Raw genomic sequence first — 19872 nt, forward strand, 5'->3', positions numbered from 1 at the left:
TTTTACATCTTATTTTAATGGTATGATTTTAAATTTATCTATTTACTTTACATGAAAATAATTTCTTTCTTATTAACAAATTATTTTAAAAATAAAACAAAGTATATATTTTGCACCACTGCGGTTTTATTCCTTCTAATGTATGTCTCTACTAATAGCAAGTAATTATGTATGCCAGTTACTTGCCCACAAACTGATTTACACATGGGGAACTCTGAATAATGATTCTGGCAGACTCCAGATTTATGAAGCTCAGCAGTTTTAATGACGATGAATATGTTGCCAAACCTCTTTTATTTGTCTCCAAGCCTCTCCCTGAAGCCGCAGTCCTCCTTCTCAGCCCCACTTGGTTATCCCAGCTGTGTACTTGTCCTCATTTTTAACCAACACATATAGACTTTTTTCCTTATAAAGACCTGCACCTTACCTGCCCCCTTCCCCTTTCTGGACCAGGCTGAGTGGTCTGGATGCAGGTGTATTTTATCTCCTGCTCTCATCTTGATTTGCACTCCCCAACCCCAGCTTTTTTCTGGAGGTCAGACTGCCCAGCTTTTCCAATTATGCAAATACCAAATGCCATAAAGGAGTCCAATCTTACCACTTCTGATACATATATATATATATATATATATATATATATATATATATATATATATATATATATCATGGTAATCCAAGTCTATGCCCCAAATAGTAACACTGAAGAAGCTGAAGTTGAACGGTTCTGTGAAGACCTACAAGGCCTTTTAGAACTAACATCCAAAAAAGATGCCCTTTTCATTACAGGGAACTGGAATCCAAAAGTAGGAAGTCAAGAAACACCTGGAGTAACAGGCAAATTTGGCCTTGGAGTACAGAATGAAGCAGGGCAAAGGCTGATAGAATTTTGCCCAGAGAAAGCACTGGTCATAACAAACACCCTCTTCCAACAACACAAGAGAAGACTCTACACATGGACATCACCAGATGGTCAACAGCAAAATCAGATTGATTATATTCTTTGCAGCCAAAGTTGGAGAAGCTCTATACAGTCAGCAAAAACAAGACTGGGAGCTGACTGTGGCTCAGATCATGACCTCCTTATTGCCAAATTCAGACTTAAATTGAAGAAAGTAGGGAAAACCACTAAACCATTCAGGTATGACCTAAATCAAATCCCTTACGATTATACAATGGAAGTAACAAATAGATTCAAGGGATTCAATCTGATAGACAGAGTGCCTGATGAACTATGGACAGAAGTTCGTGACATTGTACAGAAGGCAGTGATCAAGACCATCCCCAAGAAAAAGAAATGCAAAAAGGCAAAATGATTGTCTGAGGAGGCCTTACAAATAGCTGTGAAAAGAAGAGAAGCTAAAGACAAAGGAGAAAAGGAAAGAAATGCCAGTTTGAATATAGGGTTCAAAACAATAGAAAGGAGAGATAAGAAAGTCTTCCTCAGTAATCAATGCAAAGAAATAGAGGAAAACAATTGAATGGGAAAACTAGAGATCTCTTCAAGAAAATGAGATCTAGTAAGAGATGATTTCATGTAAAGATGGGCACAAGAAAGGGCACAAATTGTATGGCCCTAACAGAGGCAGGAAGCGCAGGAAGCATGGCCAAGAGTAGCTACCTCACGCCTGAGGTCAGCAGCAGCGACGACAGGAGCTACCCCACGTCCAAGGACAGGGGCAGTGGCCGAGAGGGGCTACCCCACTTCCGAGGTCAGGGGTGGTGATCGAGAGGAGCAACCCCATGTCCAAGGTCAGGGGTGGTGGCCAAGAGGAGTAAACCCACGTCCAAGGAGCAGCAGCTACATGGGCCCTGGATGGCTGAGAGGAGCTACTCCACGTTCAAGGTAAAGAGGCACAACCTTGTCCAAGGTAAGGAGCAGAAGCTGCGCTTTGCTGGAGCAGCCATGAAGAGATACCCCACATCCAAGTAAGAGAAACCCAAGTAAAACAGTAGGTGTTGCAAGAGGGCATCAGAGGGCAGACACAATGAAACCATAATCACAGAAAACTAGCCAATCTGATCACATGGACCACAGCCTTGTCTAACTCAATGAAACTAAGCCATGCCATGTGGGGCCACCCAAGACGGGCGGGTCAAGGTGAGAGGTCTGAAGAATGCGGTCCACTGGAGAAGGGAATGGCAAACCACTTCAGTATTCTTGTCTTGAACACCCCAGAAACAGTATGAAAAGGCAAAATGATAGGATACTGAAAGAGGAACTCCCCAGGTCGGTAATTGCCCAATATGCTACTGGAGATCAGTGGAGAAATAACTCCAGAAAGAATGAAGGGATGGAGCCAAAGCAAAAACAATACCCAGTTGTGGGTATGACTGGTGATAAAAGCAAGGTCTGATGCTGTAAAGGACAATATTCCATAGGAACCTGGAATGTCAGGTCCACGAATCAAGGCAAATTGGAAGTGGTCAAACGAGATGGCAAGAGTGAACGTCGACATTCTAGGAATCAGCGAACTACAATGAACTGGAATGGGTGATTTTAACTCAGATGACCATTATATTTACTACTGTGGGCAGGAATCTCTTAGAAGAAATGGAACAAAAGAGTTCAAAACGCAGTACTTGGACACAATCTCAAAAACAATTTCCAAGGCAAACCATTCAATATCACAGTAATCCAAGCCTAGCCCCAACCAGTAACACTGCAGAAGCTGAACGGTTCTCTGAAGGTTCTTGACATTGTACAGGAGACAGGGATCAAGGCCATCCCCATGGAAAAGAAATGCAAAAAAGCAAAATGGCTGTCTGAGGAGGCCTTACAAATAGCTGTGCAAAGAAGAGAAGGGAAAAGCAAAGGAGAAAAAGAAAGATATAAGCATCTCAATGCAAAGTTCCAGAGAATAATAAGGAGAGATAAGAAAGCCTTCCTCAGTGATCAATGCAAAGAAACAGAGGGAAACAACAGAATGGGAAAGACTAGAGATCTCTTCAAGAAAATTAGAGATACCAAGGGAATATCTCATGCAAAGATGGGCTCAATAAAGGACAGAAATGTTATGGACCTAACAAAAGCAGAAGATATTAAGAAGAGGTGTCAAGAATACACAAAAGAACTGTACAAAAAAAGACCTTCATGACCCAGATAATCACGGTGTGATCACTCACCTAGAGCCAGACATCCTGGAATGTGAAGTCAAGTGGGCCTTAGGAAGCATCACTATGAACAAAGCTAGTGGAGGTGATGGAATTCCAGTTGAGCTATTCCAAATCCTGAAAGTTGATGTTGTGAAAGTGCTGCACTCAATATGCCAGCACATTTGGAAAACTCAGCAGTGGCCACAGGACTGGAAAAAGTCAGTTTTCATTCCAATCCCAAAGAAAGGCAATGCCAAAGAATGCTCAAATTACCACACAATTGCACTCATCTCACACATTAGTAAAGTAATGCTCAAAATTCTACAAGCCAGGTTTCAGCAATACGTGAAATGTGAACTTCCAGATGTTCAAGCTGGTTTTAGAAAAGGCAGAGGAACCAGAGGTCAAACTGCCAACATCTGCTGGATCATGGAAAAAGCAAGAGAGTTCCAGAAAAACATCTATTTCTGCTTTATTGACTATGCCAAAGCCTTTGACTGTGTGGATCACAATAAACTGTGGGGAATCCTGAAAGAGATGGGAATATCAGACCACCTGATCTGCCTCTTGAGAAATCTGTATGCATGTCAGGAAGCAACAGTTAGAACTGGACATGGAACAACAGACTGGTTCCAAATAGGAGAAGGGATACGTCAAGGCTGTATATTGTCACCCTGCTTATTTAACTTATATGAAGAGTACATCATGGGAAACGCTGGACTGGAAGAAACACAAGCTGGAATCAAGATTGCCAGGAGAAATATCAATAACCTCAGATATGCAGATGACACCACCCTTAGGGCAGAAAGTGAAGAGGAACTCAAAAGTCTCTTGATGAAAGTGAAAGAGGAGAGTGAAAAAGTTGGCTTAAAGCTCAACATTCAGAAAATGAAGATCATGGCGTCTGACCCCATTACTTCATGGGAAATAGATGGGGAAACAATGGAAACATTGTCAGACTTTATTTTTCTGGGCTCCAAAATCACTTCAGATGGTGACTGCAGCCGTGAAATTAAAAGACGCTTACTCCTTGGAAGGAAAGTTGTAACCAACCTAGATAGCATATTGAAAAGCAGAGACATTACTTTGCCAACAAAGGTCCGTCTAGTCCAGGCTATGGTTTTTCCAGTGGTCATGTATGGATGTGAGAGTTGGACTGTGAAGAAAGCTGAGCACTGAAGAATTGATGCTTTTGAACTGTGGTGTTGGAGAAGACTCTTGAGAGTCCCTTGGACTGCAAAGAGATCCAACCAGTCCATTCTGAAGGAGATCAGCCCTGGGATTTCTTTGGAAGGAATGATGCTAAAGCTGAAACTCCAGTACTTTGACCACCTCATGTGAAGAGTTGACTCATTGGAAAAGACTCTGATGCTGGGAGGGATTGGGGCAAGAGGAGAAGGGGACGACAGAGAATGAGATGGCTGGATGGCATCACTGACTCGATGGATGTAAGTCTGTGAACTCCGCGAGTTGGTGATGGACAGGGAGGCCTGGCATGCTCCGATTCATGGGGTCGCAAAGAGTCGGACACGACTGAGTGACTGAACTGAACTGAACTGAACTGAATCTGAAATTTTAGTAGTTTGGCCACCTTAGGCGAAGCACTGACTCATTGGAAAAGACCTGATGTTGGGAATTATTTTAGGCAGGAGGAGAAAGGGACAACAGAGTATGATATGGTTGTATGGCATCACCAACTCAATGGACTTGAGTGTGAGCAACCTCTGGGAGTTGGTGATGGACAGGGAAGCTTGGTGTGCTGCAGTCCATGGGGTCACAAAGAGTTGGACATGACTGAGTGCGTCAACTGATAAAATTTGAGCATTTTGACCTACTTGCCCAAAATGAATTATAATTATTATGATCTGGTATTACAAAACATGGTGACTATGTATTATTTATCAAGACAGCACATTATTTCATACTGGTAAGTGTTTTAGAAGCAAAGCATTACAGCTTAAAAGAGATCTAATACTATCTGAACAACTATTTCTCAAACATGGTGTGTCCATAACCCAATTTTTGAACTAATAATTTGACAGAAATAGTGTTGTTGTTAAACATTAATATTCCTGATTACCAAATGAAATTTATACCATGTTCTAAGGCAGTGAGTTTTGTTATAAAACAGTAATGGGGCTCTGAACTTGTTACACAGTGAATTTTTTTGAAGTCAAAGTTGTCCTGACTGTAATTAAAACTATATTAAATGAAAAAAAATACACTTCATCTCTAATATTACTACTATCCAAAATAAATATTTTATGTATTCATTTCAAATATGTTTATAACATACTTAATTTGAAAAATAATAAATGTTGTTTTTAATAAATTGAGAAAAGACAGAGAATTTAAACATGAATAATAATTTCCTATATTATTAAATATAGGAATAATGCTGATAATTTCATTATATCCTTCCAGTCCTGATATGGGTAGGGATAATTCACACTCAACAATAAAACATGTAAGGGGGATGTTTTATATATAACATGACCTATTTTTCCTACTTAAAAGGCTATCTAACTTGTCTTATGCGATTATGTCATTCTATACTATGCTATCTAATTACAGCCTCAGTATCCCAACCTCTTAACACATTGTCTTTATTAATACTTTCTAGATAGCAGATAATTGTAAGGGCATTATTTATTTGAAACACATTTTTTTTCTCATTTTAATCCAGTTTAAAATATTTACTTAGCTTCTACTATGAACAGTTTGTCAAATATTAAATCTAACGGACAATTAATATACAAACTATTTTCTGGCAAATATTAAATCTAAAGATTTTGTCTTTTGAATTTTAGTCTTTTATAAGAAGCATATGTGTACCATAATTATAGGTTGTGAAGTTTTAGAGTGAATTCCCTGATTTAGAAAATAGGTTTTTAACCAGTAACCATTTAAACAATCATGAGATTTTGCATTTTTCTAAACTTCAAAATTATTGATGGTGGGAGTTGTTAAAGATTGCATCAGACATTTTTTTTTAGCCAGGTGGCATTTTAAAGCAGAGATCTCCAATACCAGTCAATTCTAAATGTAATATTTCATTTCAATCATCTTGTGAAGAAGGCAGAAATTTTCCGATTCAATTTAATAGAGGTAAATTCCTATTTAGCCGCAACTGCTCAAGCATAATGGTTTGAAATCAAGGGTGCCATCAAGACCTTGTAAGAGAATCGCTTGACAAAATGACCTGTGCTTACCAAGGTTTGCCAAAGGACCCTCGTTATGTTTAGAAGTTACCTTGACAAGGCTAGTTCACATACGCTCATATTTCAAGTGATTTTTGTTTTGATACGTACTCAAAAGACAAAGGACAAGTCAAAATGGTATAAATTAAGTTCAAGGACAGGTAACTGGCTGTTACTTAAACTTGAGTCTGTCATCTCTTGATCTCATGTTCTTGAATCACCATTATATTAAGTTGCCTAGCCGACCAGTCTCCAACAAAATAGAAGTCTTCTGATGAATATAACATATACCTTTTGCTTTCTCACTTTAGAAATTGAAGGCATAACATAACTTTTACATATTGACATTTATGTAACATTCTATTCATCCTCTCATCTACTGTTTGAGGCCTATAATTATCCCTAAGTTTTCTCTTAAAGAATTAATTATTCCTTTAAAAATACTTATGGATTATTCAGGATTGATATTCAACAATAACCATCGAAATATTTGTTATGACTTAAAAAATAAATTTCCTAAGAACTAGTTTATCTTGCACACACACATACATTTTATACATGTATTTATATCAACAGGTAAATACTAAATGTTTACTAAATACTAGCAATCACAGCATGCTGTGTCTTCTCATTAAATTTTTCCAACAATCCCATGACATAAATGTCATTATAAACCCACCTTTTTTATATTACTTTATCTTACTCTGATTTTTTTTTTTTATCTTTTTAATTGGAATATAATTTCTTTAAAATGTTGTATTAGTTTCTGCTGTGCAGCATCATGAATCAGGCATAGATGTATAGATACCGCCTCCCTCTTGAGCCTGCAGCCCACGCCCACCAGCCATCCAGGCCGTCTCGGTCATCACAGAGCATTGAGCTGAGGGCCCTGTGCTGTGCCGCAGCTTTCTGCCAGCTATTTGTTTCACACATGGTGGTGTGTATATCCAACTGCTCTCTTAGTTCATCCCCTCCTCCTTCCCCCTCTGTGTACAAAGGTCCATTCCCTATTTCTGTGCACCTCTTTCCTTGCCCTGAAAATAGATTAACCTGTACCATTTTTCTAGATTCCATATATCAGCATTAATATGACAGATTTTTCTGTCATTCACAGCACTACAACTGACTCAATGTCATCTCTTTTTACGGCTGAGTAATATTCCATTGTATATACCACATCTTTATCCACTGGATGGACATCTAGATTGCTTCCATGACCTGGTTATTGTAAATAGTATTGCAGTGAACACTGGATACACGTGGTTTTCTCATGGTTTATATCCACTAGTGGGATCGTTGTGTCACATGGTAGTTCTGTGTTTAATTGTTGGCTTTTTAAAATTTATTTTTCAATTGTGGGAACATTGTTTTACATTGTTCTATTGGTTTCTGCTGTACAGCAGTGTGAATCAGCCATAATTATATATATAGCCCCTCCACCTTGAACCTTCCTCCACCCCCCACCCCTCTAGGTCATCACAGAGCAACAGGCTGGGTTCCCGTTTTTGTTTTTGTTTTTTTCCCCTTCTCTATACAAATTTATTTATTTATTTTTTTGGCACTGCACTTCTTTTTTTTTTTTTTTTTACTTTACAGTATTGTATTGGTTTTGCCATACATTAACATGAATCTGCCACAGGTGTACACGTGTTCCCAATCCTGAACCGCCCTCCCACCTCCCTCCCCATACTATCCCTCTGGGTCATCCAGTGTACCAGCCCCAAGCATCCTGTATCCTCCATCGAACCTGGACTGGTGATCCGTATCTTATATGCGGGTTCCCTGTTTTATGGCAACTTCTCACCAGCTATCTAATTTACACATGATAGTGTATGCCAAAGCTATTTTTTCCATTTGTCTCACCCTCTCCTTTCCCTTTTTGAATCAGCAAGTCCATTCTCTACATAGGCACCTCCGTTCCTTCCCTACAAATGTGTTCATCAATACTATTTTTCTACATTCCCACAGATATATGTTAATGTATGACATTTGTTTTCCTGTTTCTGACATTTAACTCTGTATAAGAGGCTCTAGGTTAAACCACCTCACTACCACGGACTCAAATCCATTCCTTTTTATGACTGAGAAATATTCCACCGTGTGTATGACGTACCGTATCTTCTTTACCCATTCATCTGTTGAAACTTGGGGTACACATGTGTTTTAGAATTGTGGTTTTCTCAGGGTATATGCCTAGTAGTGGGATTACTGGGTCATATGGTAGATTTATTACTACCTTTTTCTTTTCAAAAATCTCTATACTGTTCTCCATAATGGCTGTTTTAGTTTATATTCCCACCAACAGTGTAGGAGGGATTCATATTCTCCAGCATTTATTGTTTGTAGAATTTTTTGATGACCATTCTGACTGGTGTGAGATGATACAACATTGTAGTGTTGATTTGCATTTCTCTGATAATTTCTGATGTTGAGCATCTTTCCATGTTTTTATTGGCTCTCTGTATGTCTTCTTTGGAGAAATGTCTGTTTAGATCTTCTGCTTATTTTTTGATTGGGCTGTTTTTCTGATGTTGAGCTGTATGAGCTGATTATATATTTTGGAAATTAGCCCTTTGTTAGTTGTTTTCTCCCACAGTTGTCTTTTATTCTCATTTATTGTTTTCTTTGTTGTGGAATGGAAACAATAATGGAAAATCACATTTGCAGATGGTGACTGCAGCCATGAAATTAAAAGACACTTACTCTTTGGAAGAAAAGTTATGACCAACATAGACAGCATATTAAAAAGCAGAGACATTACTTTGCCAACAAAGGCCCGCCCGTCTAGTAAAGGCTATGGATGTGAGAGTTGGACTATAAAGAAAGCTGAGTGCCAAAGAATTGATGCTTTTGAACTGTGTTGGAGAAGACTCTTGAGAATCCCTTGGACTACAAGGAGATCCAACCAGTCCATCCTAAAGGAGATCAGTCCTTTTTGTTCATTGGAAGGACTGATGTTGAAGCTGAAACTCCAATACTCTGACCACCTGATGGGAAGAGCTGACTCATTTGAATAGACCCTGATGCTGGGAAAGATTGAGGGCAGGAGGAGAAGGGTACAACAGAGGATGAGATGGTTGGATGGCATCACTGACTCAATGGAGATGAGTTTGAGTAAGCTCTGGGAGTTGGTGATGGACACGGAGGCCTGGCATGCTGTGGTCCATGGGGTGGCTAAGAGTCAGACACGACTGAGTGACTGAACTGAACTTGCTGTGGAAAAGCTTTTATATTTAATTAGGCCCTATTTGTTTATTTTTGTTTTTATTTACATTACTTTAGGCTTTGGGTCAAAGAGGATGTCTCTGTGATTTATGTCAAAGAGTGTACTAGCCAATGTTTTCCTCTAAGAGTCTTATAGTCTGTAGTCTTACATTTAAGTCTTTAATCCATTTTGAGTTTATCTTTGTGAGTGGTGTTAGGAAGCATTCTAGTTTCATTCAGTCACATGTAGCTGTCCAGTTTTCCCAGCACCACTTATTGAAGAGACTGTCTTTTCTCCATTGTATATTCTTGCCTGCTTTGTAAAAATAAGGTTCCCCTATGTGTGTAGGTTTATCTCTGGGCTTTCTATCTTGTTCCATTGGTTTATATTTATGTTTTTGTGCAGTGCCATAATATATTGATGACCGTAGCTTTGTAGAATAGGATGACGTCAAGAAGATTGACTCCTCCAGCTCCATTTTTCTTTCTCAAGATCACTTGGGCTATCGGGGGCCTTTTGTATATCCATACAAATTGTGAAAATTTTTGTTCTAGTTCTGTGAAAAATACCATTGGTAGTTTGATAGGAATCACATGCAATCTGTAGATTGCTCTGCATAGTATAGTGATTTTCACAATATTGATTCTTCTAATCCAAGCATATAATATATCTCCATCTGCTTGTGTTGTCTTTGATTTCTTTCATCGGTGTCTTATAGTTTTCTGCATACAAGTCTTTTGTCTCTTTAGATAGGTTTACTCCTAGGTATTTTATTCTTTTTGTTGCAATGGTGAATGTAATTGTTTTCTTAATTTCTCTTTCTGATTTTTCATTGTTAATGTATAGGAATGCAGATGATCTCTGTGTATTAATTTTAAATCCTGAAACTTAACTATATTCATTGATTAGCTCTAGTAATTTCCTGGTGGCATCTTTAGGGTTTTCTATGTATAGCATCCTGTCATGTGCAAACAGTGAGTTTTACTCTTTCTTTTCCAATCTAGACTCATTTTACTTATTTTTCTTCTCTGATTGCCATGGGTAGGACTTCCAAAACCTTTGAATAATCGTGGTGAGAGTGGGCACCCCTGTCTTGTTTCTGGTCTTAAATGCTTTCAGTTTTCACAGAGAATAACGTTTTCTGTATGTTTGCCATGTATGGTCTTTATTATATTATGTTCCTTCTATGTCTACTTTCTGGGGAGGTTTTTTTTTTTAATATCATAAATGGATGTTGAATTTTGTTTAAAGCTTTCTCTGCTTCTACTGAGATGATCATATAATTTTTGTCCTTCATGATTTTCATATATTGAAGAATTCTTATATCCCTGGGATAAATCTCACTTGATTATGGTATATGATCCTTTTAATGTGTGGTTGGATTCTGTTCACTAGAATTTTGTTGAGGATATTTGCATCTGTTTTCATCAGTGATATTGGCCTGTAATTTTCTTTTTCGGTGCTGCTTTTGTCTTGTCTTGGTATCAGGGTGATTGTGGCCTCATAGAATGAGTTTGGGGATTTTCCTTCCTCTCCAATTTTCTGAAAGACGTTGAGTAGGATAGGTGTTAGCTCTTCTCTAAACATTTGGTGGAATCCGCTCGTGAAGCTATCTGGCCCTGGAATTTTGCTTGTTGGAAGACTTTTGATCATAGTTTCGATTTCAATGTTTATGATTTTTCTGTCCATATTTTCTGTTTTTTCCTGGTCCAGTTCTGAAATGTTATACTTTTCTAAGAATTCATCCATTCCTTCCAGGTTGTCCATTTATTGGCATATAGTCACTCCTAGTATCCATTGTATTTCTGTGTTATCTGTTGTAACTTCTCCTTTTTCATTTCTAATTGTATTTAGTTGGGTATTCTCCCTTTTTTTCTTGATAAGTCTGGCTAATGGTTTGTCAACTTTTTTTTAATCTTCTCAAAGAACAAGCTTTTAGTTTTATTAACTTGTGCTATTTCCTCCATTTAGTTTTCATTTATTTCACCTCTGATCTTGGTGATTTTTTCCTTCTTCTAACTTTGGAGGCATCTTTGTTCCTCTTTCTTTGGTTTGCTTTTGGTGCCAGGTTAAGCTGTTTATTTCGTGTTTCTCTTATTTCTTGATTCAGGCTTGTATTGCTATAAACTTGCCTCTTAGCACTACTTTCACTGCATCCCGTAGGTTTTGAGTTGTCATGTTTTTATTGCTATTTTTTTCTAGGTACTTTTTCATTCCTCTTTGATTTCTTCAGTGACCTCTTCATTAGTCAGAAGTGTATTGTTTAGCCTCCTTGTGTTCGTGTTGTTAACAGGTTTTTTTTTTTTTTTTTTTTCTCCTTTAGTTGATACATGATCTTATTGCATTGTGGTTGGAAAAAAAATGCTTGATACAATTTCAGCATTTTTCAATCTACCAAGGCTTGATTTGTGACTAGGATGTGATCAATCCTCTGCCTTGTCTAAATCTATCTTGAACATCTGGAAGTTCTCGGTTCATGTACTGTTGAAGCCTAGTTTGGAGAATTTTGAGCATTACTTTGCTTGCGTGTGAGATAAGTGCAATTGTGCAGTAATTTGAACATTCTTTGGCATTGCCTTTCTTTGGTATTAGAATGAAAAACGACATTTTCCACTCCTCTGGACACTGCTGAGCTTTCCAAATTTGCTGGTGTATTGAGAGCAGCACTTTCACAGCATCATCTTTTAGGATCTGAAATAGCTCAACTGGAATTCCATCACTTCCACTAAGCTTTGTCTGGAGTGATGCTTCCTAAGACCCACTTGACTTCACATTCCAGGGTGTCTGGCTCTAAGTGAGTGATCATCCCCTCGTGGTTATATGGGTCATGAAGATCTTTTTTGTATAGTTCTTCTCTTTATTTTTGCTACCTCTTTTTAATATCTTCTGCTTCTGTTAGGTCTATACAATTGCTGTCCTTTATTGAGCCCATCTTTACATGAAATCATCCCTTGGTATCTCTAATTTCCTGAAGAGATCTCTAGTCCTTCCCATTCTATTATTTTCCTCTATTTTTTGCATTGAATACTGAGGAAGGATTTCTTGTATCTCCTTGCTATTCTTTGGAACTCTGCATTCAAATGGGCATTTCTTTCCTTTTCTCCTTTGCCTTTAGCTTCTCTTCTTTTCTCACCTATTTGTAAAGCCTCCTCAGAAAACCATTTTGTCTTTTTGCATTTCTTTTTCTTGGGGATGGTCTTGATCACTGCCTTCTGTACAATGTCATGAACCTCTGACCATAGTTCTTCAGGCACTCTATCACATCTAATCTCTTGAATCTATTTGTCACTTCCACTGCATAATTATAAGGGATTTGATTTAGGTCATACCTGAATGGTCTAGTGGTATTCCCTAGTTTCTTCAATTTAAGGCTGAATTTGGCAATAAGGAGTTCATGATTGGAGCCACAGTCCGCTCCCAGTCTGGTTTTTGCTGACTCTATATAGTTCTCCATCTTTGGCTGCAAAGGATATAATCAATCTGATTTCGATATTGGCCATCTGGTGATGCCCATGTGTAGAGTCTCCTATTGTGTTGTTGGAAGAGGGTGTTTTCTCTGATGAGTGCATTCTCTTGGCAAAACTCTGTTAGCCTTTGCCCTGCTTCATTTTGTACTCCAAGGCCAAACTTGCCTGTTACTCTAGGTATCTCTTGACTTCCTACTTTTGTATTCCAATCCCCTATGATGAAGATGACATCTATTTTTTGTTACTTCTAGGTCTTGTAGGTCTTCATGGAAACATTCAGCTTCAGCCTCTTCAGCATTAGTGCTTGGGACATAGACTTGAGTTACTGTAATATTTAATGGTTTGCCTTGGAAACAGAGTTCATTCTGTTGTTTTTGAGAGTGCACCCAAGCACCACATTTCAGACTCTTTTGTTGACTGTGAGGGGTACTCCATTTCTTCTAATGGATTCTTACCCACAGTAATAGATATAATGGTCATCTGAATTAAATTTACCCATTCCAGTCCATTTTAGTTAACTGATTCCTGAAATGTTGCTGTTGACTTTTGGCATCTCATTACATCTCCTTACCACTTTATAATCTACCTTGATTCATGGACCTAACATTCCAGGTTCCTATGCAATATTGAACTTTACAACATCAGACTTTACTTTTACCAGTGTTTTCACCTTGGCTCAGTGTCTTTATTCTTTCTGGAGCTATTTCTCCCCTCTTATCCAGTAGCATATTGGACATCCACAGACCTGGGGAGTTCATCTTTCAGTGTCATATCTTTTTGCCTTTTCATACTGCCAAGGGTCCTCAAGGCCAGAATACTGAACTGGTTTTCCATTCCCTTCTCCAGTTGGCCAGTTTTTGTCAGAAGTCTTCACCATGACCCATCTATTTTGCCTGGCCCTATACTGCATGGCTTATTGTTTCACTGAGTTAGACAAGGCTCTAATCTATGGTGATCAGTTTGGTTAGTTTTCTGTGATTATGGTTTTCATTCTGTCTGCTCTCTGATGGATGAGGATAAGAGGCTTATGGAAGCTTCCTGATGGGAGGGACTGACTGTGGAGAATACTGGGTCTTGCTCTGGTGGTCAGGGCCATGCTTGGTAAATCTTTAATCCAATTTTCTGCTGGCAGGTGGGGCTGTGTTCCCTCCCTGTCGTCCGGCCTCAGACCAAACTATGGTAAGGGTAATGGCAGTAGGCTGATGACCTCCTTCAAAATGACTCATGTCACCTTTCTGCGGCTCTCAGGACTGTTGTATTCAGTGCCCCTGACTCCGTGGCAGGCCACTGTCTTCCCACACGTCCACTGGGACTCCCAGACACTCAAAGGGAAGTCTGGCTCAATCACTCGTGGGATCGCTGCTCCTTTCTCCTGGGTCCTGGTGTACACGAGGTTTTGTCGTGCCCTCCATGAGCCTGTTTCCCCATTCCTGTGGAAGTTCTGTAATCAAATTCCACTGGCCTTCAAAGTCAAATTCCTTGGGTATTCTCAGTCTCAATCTGTTGTGGGCCCTGGAACTTTTGCAACAGTGCGAGAACTTCTTTGGTGTAGTTGTCTTCTGGTTTTGGGTCTTCTGCTCCAGGGCTGTATGGTGCGGCTAGTGGCAACCTCCTCCAAGAAGACTTATGCCACACGCATGCCTCCCAGGTCTGTTGCAGCCAGAGTCCTGTCCCCCTGGCAGGCCACTGCTGACCCATGCCTCCTCAGGGGAAACTCAGACACTCAAAGGCATGTCTGGTCAGTCTCTGTGGGATCTCTGCTCCATTCCATGGGTCCTGGTGTGCACAAGGTTTCATTTGCGCCCTCCGAGTGTTTCTGGCGGGTATGAGGTTTGAATCTAAATGTAATTTTGCCCCTCCTACATTCTTACTGGGGCCTCTTCTTTGCCCATGAATGTGGGGTATTCTTTTTTTGGTATCCAACATTATCTGGTCTATGGTTGTTCAGCAGCTAGTTTCAATTTTGGTGTTCTCATAGAAGAAGGTGAGCACATGTCCTTCTACCCTGCTATCTTCAGTTCAGTTCAGTTCAGTCACTCAGTCGTGTCGGACTCTTTGCGACCCCATGAATCGCAGCACGCCAGGCCTCCCTGTCCATCACCAACTCCCGGAGTTCACTCAGACTCAAGTCCATCGAGTCGGTGATGCCAGCCAGCCATCTCATCCTCTGTCGTCCCCTTCTCCTCCTGCCCCCAGTCCCTCCCAGCATCGGAGTCTTTTACAATGAGTCAACTCTTCGCATGAGCTGACCAAAGTACTGGAGTTTCAGCTTCAGCATCATTCCTTCCAAAGAAATCCCAGGGCTGATCTCCTTCAGAATGGACTGGTTGGATCTCCTTGCAGTCCAAGGGACTCTCAAGAGTCTTCTCCAACACCACAGTTCAAAAGCATCAATTCTTCTGTGCTCAGCCTTCTTCACAGTCCAACTCTCACATCCATACGTGACCACAGGAAAAACCATAGCCTTGACTAGACGGACCTTTGTTGGCAAAGTAATGTCTCTGCTTTTGAATATGCTATCTAGGTTGGTCATAACTTTCCTTCCAAGGAGTAAGCATCTTTTAATTTCATGGCTGCAGTCACCATCTGCAGTGATTTTGGAGCCCCCCATAATAAAGTCTGACACTGTTTCCACTGTTTCCCCATCTATTTCCCATGAAGTGATGGCACCAGATGCCATGATCTTCATTTTCTGAATGTTGAGCTTTAAGCCAACTTTTTCACTCTCCACTTTCACTTTCGTCAACAGGCTTTTGAGTTCCTCTTCACTTTCTGCCATAAGGGTGGTGTCATCTGCATATCTGAGGTTATTGATATTTCTCCCGGCAACCTTGATTCCAGCTTGTGCTTTTTCCAGTCCAGCGTTTCTCATGATGTACTCTGCATATAAGTTAAATAAGCAGTATGACAATACACAGCCTTGACGAACTCCTTTTCCTATTTGGAACCAGCCTGTTGTTCCATGTCCAGTTCTAACTGTTGCTTCCTGACCTGCATACCTCCATACCTGCAAGAGGCAGGTCAGGTGGTCTGGTATTCCCATCTCTTTCAGAATTTCCCACAGTTTACTGTGATCCACACAGTCAAAGGCTTTGGCATAGTCAATAAAACAGAAATAGATGTTTTTCTGGAACTCTCTTGCTTTTTCCATGATCCAGCGGATGTTGGCAATTTGATCTCTGGTTCCTCTGCCTTTTCTAAAACCAGCTTGAACATCAGGAAGTTCACGGTTTGCATATTGCTGAAGCCTGGCTTGGAGAATTTTGAGCATTACTTTACTAGTGTGTGAGATGAGTGCAATTGTGTAGTAGTTTGAGCATTCTGTGGCATTGCCTTTCTTTGGCATTGGAATGAAAACTGACCTTTTCCAGTCCTGTGGCCACTGCTGAGTTTTCCAAATTTGCTGGTATAGTGAGTGCAGCACTTTCACAGCATCATCTTTCAGGATTTGAAATAGCTCAGCTGGAATTCCATCACCTCCACTAGCTTTGTTCGTAATGATGCTTCCTAAGGCCCACTTGATTTCACATTCCAGGATGTCTGGCTCTAGGTCAGTGATCACACCATCGTGGTTATCTGGGACGTGAAGATCTTTTTTGTACAGTTCTTCTGTGTATTCTTGCCACCTCTTCTTAATATCTTCTGCTTCTGTTAGGTCCATACCATTTCTGTCTTTTATCGAGCCCATCTTTGCATGAAATGTTCCCTTGGTATCTATAATTTTCTTGAAGGGATCTCTAGTCTTTCCCATTCTGTTGTTTTCCTCTATTTCTTTGCATTGATCGCTGAGGAAGGCGTACTTATCTCTTCTTGCTATTCTTTGGAACTCTGCATTCAGATGCTTATATCTTTCCTTTTCTCTGCTTTTCCCTTCTCTTCTTTTCACAGCTATTTGTAAGGCCTCCCCACACAGCCATTTTGCTTTTTTGCATTTCTTTTCCATGAGGATGGTCTTAGTTACTCTTAATTAATTTTTGATAGTTTGATTAATATGTGTCTTGGCATAGTTCTCTTTGGGTTCATGCTGTATGGGACTCTCAGGGCTTCCTGGATTGGGTAGCTATTTCCTTTCTCATGTTAGGGAAGTTTTCAACTTACAGTTTCCTCAAATATTTTCCATATCCTTTCTTTTTTTTTTCTTCTTGTTCTGGGACCTCTATAATTCAAATGTTGGTGTTCTTAATATTTTCCCAGAGGTCTCTGAGGCTGTTCTCATTTCTTTTCATTCTTTTCTCTTTATTCTGCTCTGCTTCAGTTATTTCCAGTGTCCCTATCTTCCAGCTTGCTTATCCATTCTTCTGCCCGAATTATTCTGCTCTTTGTTTCCTTTAGTGTGTTTTTTTAATCTCAGCTATTATGTTATTCATTACTGACAATCTATTCTTTATTTTTCTAGGTCCTTGTTAAATATTTCTTGTAACTTCTCCATCCTTGGCTTCATTCTATTTATCCATGCCTCCATTTTATTTCCAGAGTTTTGAATCATCTTTTCTATCATCACTCTGAGTTCTTTTTCAAGTAAATTGTCTCTTTCCTCTTAATTTGCTGTATTCTTGGGCTTCCCTTGTAGCTCAGCTGGTAAAGACTCCACCTGCAATGAGGAAAAGCTGGGTTCAATCCCTGGATTGGAAAGATCCCCTGGAGAAGGGAAAGGCTTCTCATTCCAGTATTCTGGCCTGGAGAATTCCATGGACTGTATAGTTGTGGGGTCACAAAGATTCCGACACGACTGAGTGACTTTCACTTTCAGTTTGTAGGTTTTTACCGTGTTCCTTCCTCTGCTGCATGTTTCTCTTTCTTTTCATTTTGTTTGATTTACTGTATTTGGGGTGTCCTTTCTGCAGATTGCAAGGCTGTAGTTCCTCTTATTTGTGGGTTCTGCCCACAGTGGGTGGAGATGGACTAGTGCCCATGAAGGTTCCTGGTTTGGAGGGACTGCTGCCTGTGTTCTGTTGGGTGGAGCTGGATCTTGTCTCTCTGAAGGGCAGTGCTGAACACAGTGTTGTTTTGGGGTGTCTGTGGCCTAGGTATGGCTCTGGGCAGTCTGTGTGTTAATGGACAGTGTTGTTTGCCTATTTTACTGATGATTTGGTGTGTGTCTTCCAGCCCTGGAAGCTTGCTTGCCTTTGAGTGGGCCCAGGCCCTGGTGCTGTGATGGAGGCCTTTGGGAGGCCTCTCACCAGTTAATGTTCCATGGGGTGGGAGTTCTCTGGTGGTGTAACATCTTGGACTTGAGTCTTCTACCTCAGAGTTTCAGATCTGACCCCTTTTTGTAGCATCAGGACTCCACAAGCCATATAGTGCAGAAGAGAAAAACAAAGAAAGAAATAGAGGAAAGAAAGGAAAAACAAAAACACACACAGAAGTCATACAAATAAAGTATGGACAGAAAAAAATCCCAAGACAAATGGAAGCAGCACTCAAAAGACAAGAACACCCAAGAAATTCACATACTGATTCTAGGGAGATGAGCTTGCCTTTGTGGAGGCCTATGATCTTCTGCCATTTTTAGGAGGTGTTCTGTAGGAGTTGTTCCACATGCAGATGTATTTTTGATGTATTTGTGGAGAGGTGGAGAGGGAGTTGATGCCTTCGTCTCGTTCCTCTTCCATCTTGAAAGCACCCCCCAAAACATGTTGATTTTTAAGAAACCTTTATGCTGTTCTCCACAGTAGCTATACCAATTTACATTCTCACCAACTGTGTAAGAGGGTTCCCATACTCTACATCCTCTCCAGGATTTACTGTTTGTAAATTTTTTGATGATGGCTGTTTTGGCAGTTGTGAGATGACACAGCATTGTTGTCTTGATTTGCATTTCTCTCGTAATTAAGTGATGCTGAGCATCTTAGCTTTAAAATTTATTAAATTGGATAGTTGCATTTTTCATATTTAATGAATATAAAACATTGAAAATTCTCTTTAAAAATATTATGAAATATATCAGACATGCTTAAAGATTAAAAATTAGTGTGTATCCCCAATCCAGCTTACACAAAATGTTGAAACCATCAATGTTGCAGTCACAGATCTTCTTTTCCTCTTGTAATATTTAACCATTTTCCAAAATTTTGATGTTATCATTCCCATCTATTTCTTTTTACGTTTTTACCTGAGAGCATGTATATGAAAATTTTCTGTATTATTATTTTATTAAAATATCTTTTATAAAATCAATACTCATACATATGTACCAATATACAACTTTTTTTAAGGTTACATTTCTAACAATCATTTATATTGCTATATAAACAATAAGTAATTTATTTTCACTTCTCTGTATAAATCCACTGTATGAATAAATGTGGTTTATATGTATCCATTTCCCTGCTGATGGACACTGAATATTTAAGTTATTTCCATTTTTTTCCACTATTTTAAAACAAAACTACTGGAAACATTCTTGTCTGTGTCTCTCAATACATATATGTAAAACATTTTCTATTTCTGTAACTTCACGTGTAATTATCATATCATAAGATGAGTTCATCTTAAAGATTTTGGTTTATCTTACTAAATATTACCCAGATGCTCTCCAATTTGTACCCAATTAATGAATTAGATTTACCAATTTTTATGGTATTCATTTTGCATCTTGTTTACAATATCCTTCTATACCAAGCCAATATATTTTTTCATATATTTTTATTAATTCTGTAAAGCTTGCTATTTGCTGAAGTTGAAATTTTATTGTCTTTAATTATAGAAAATTAATCAGCATAAAACTGTTTTTGCCTAAGATACTATTGACTTACTAGAGCTGTGTATTACAAACTATTTGCTTGCTTATGCCTCACAAAATTGTTCTACAAAATTTTCTTGGCTGTTTTTATACATTTGCTTTTCCATATAATGGTGAGAATCCACTTGCCAAAATTTTTTTAAATGTGAATTTTTATTAGAATTG

The sequence above is a fragment of the Bos indicus genome, chromosome 7 (genome assembly GCF_029378745.1).
Source record: "Bos indicus isolate NIAB-ARS_2022 breed Sahiwal x Tharparkar chromosome 7, NIAB-ARS_B.indTharparkar_mat_pri_1.0, whole genome shotgun sequence".
In the NCBI taxonomy this organism is placed as follows: Eukaryota; Metazoa; Chordata; class Mammalia; order Artiodactyla; family Bovidae; genus Bos; species Bos indicus.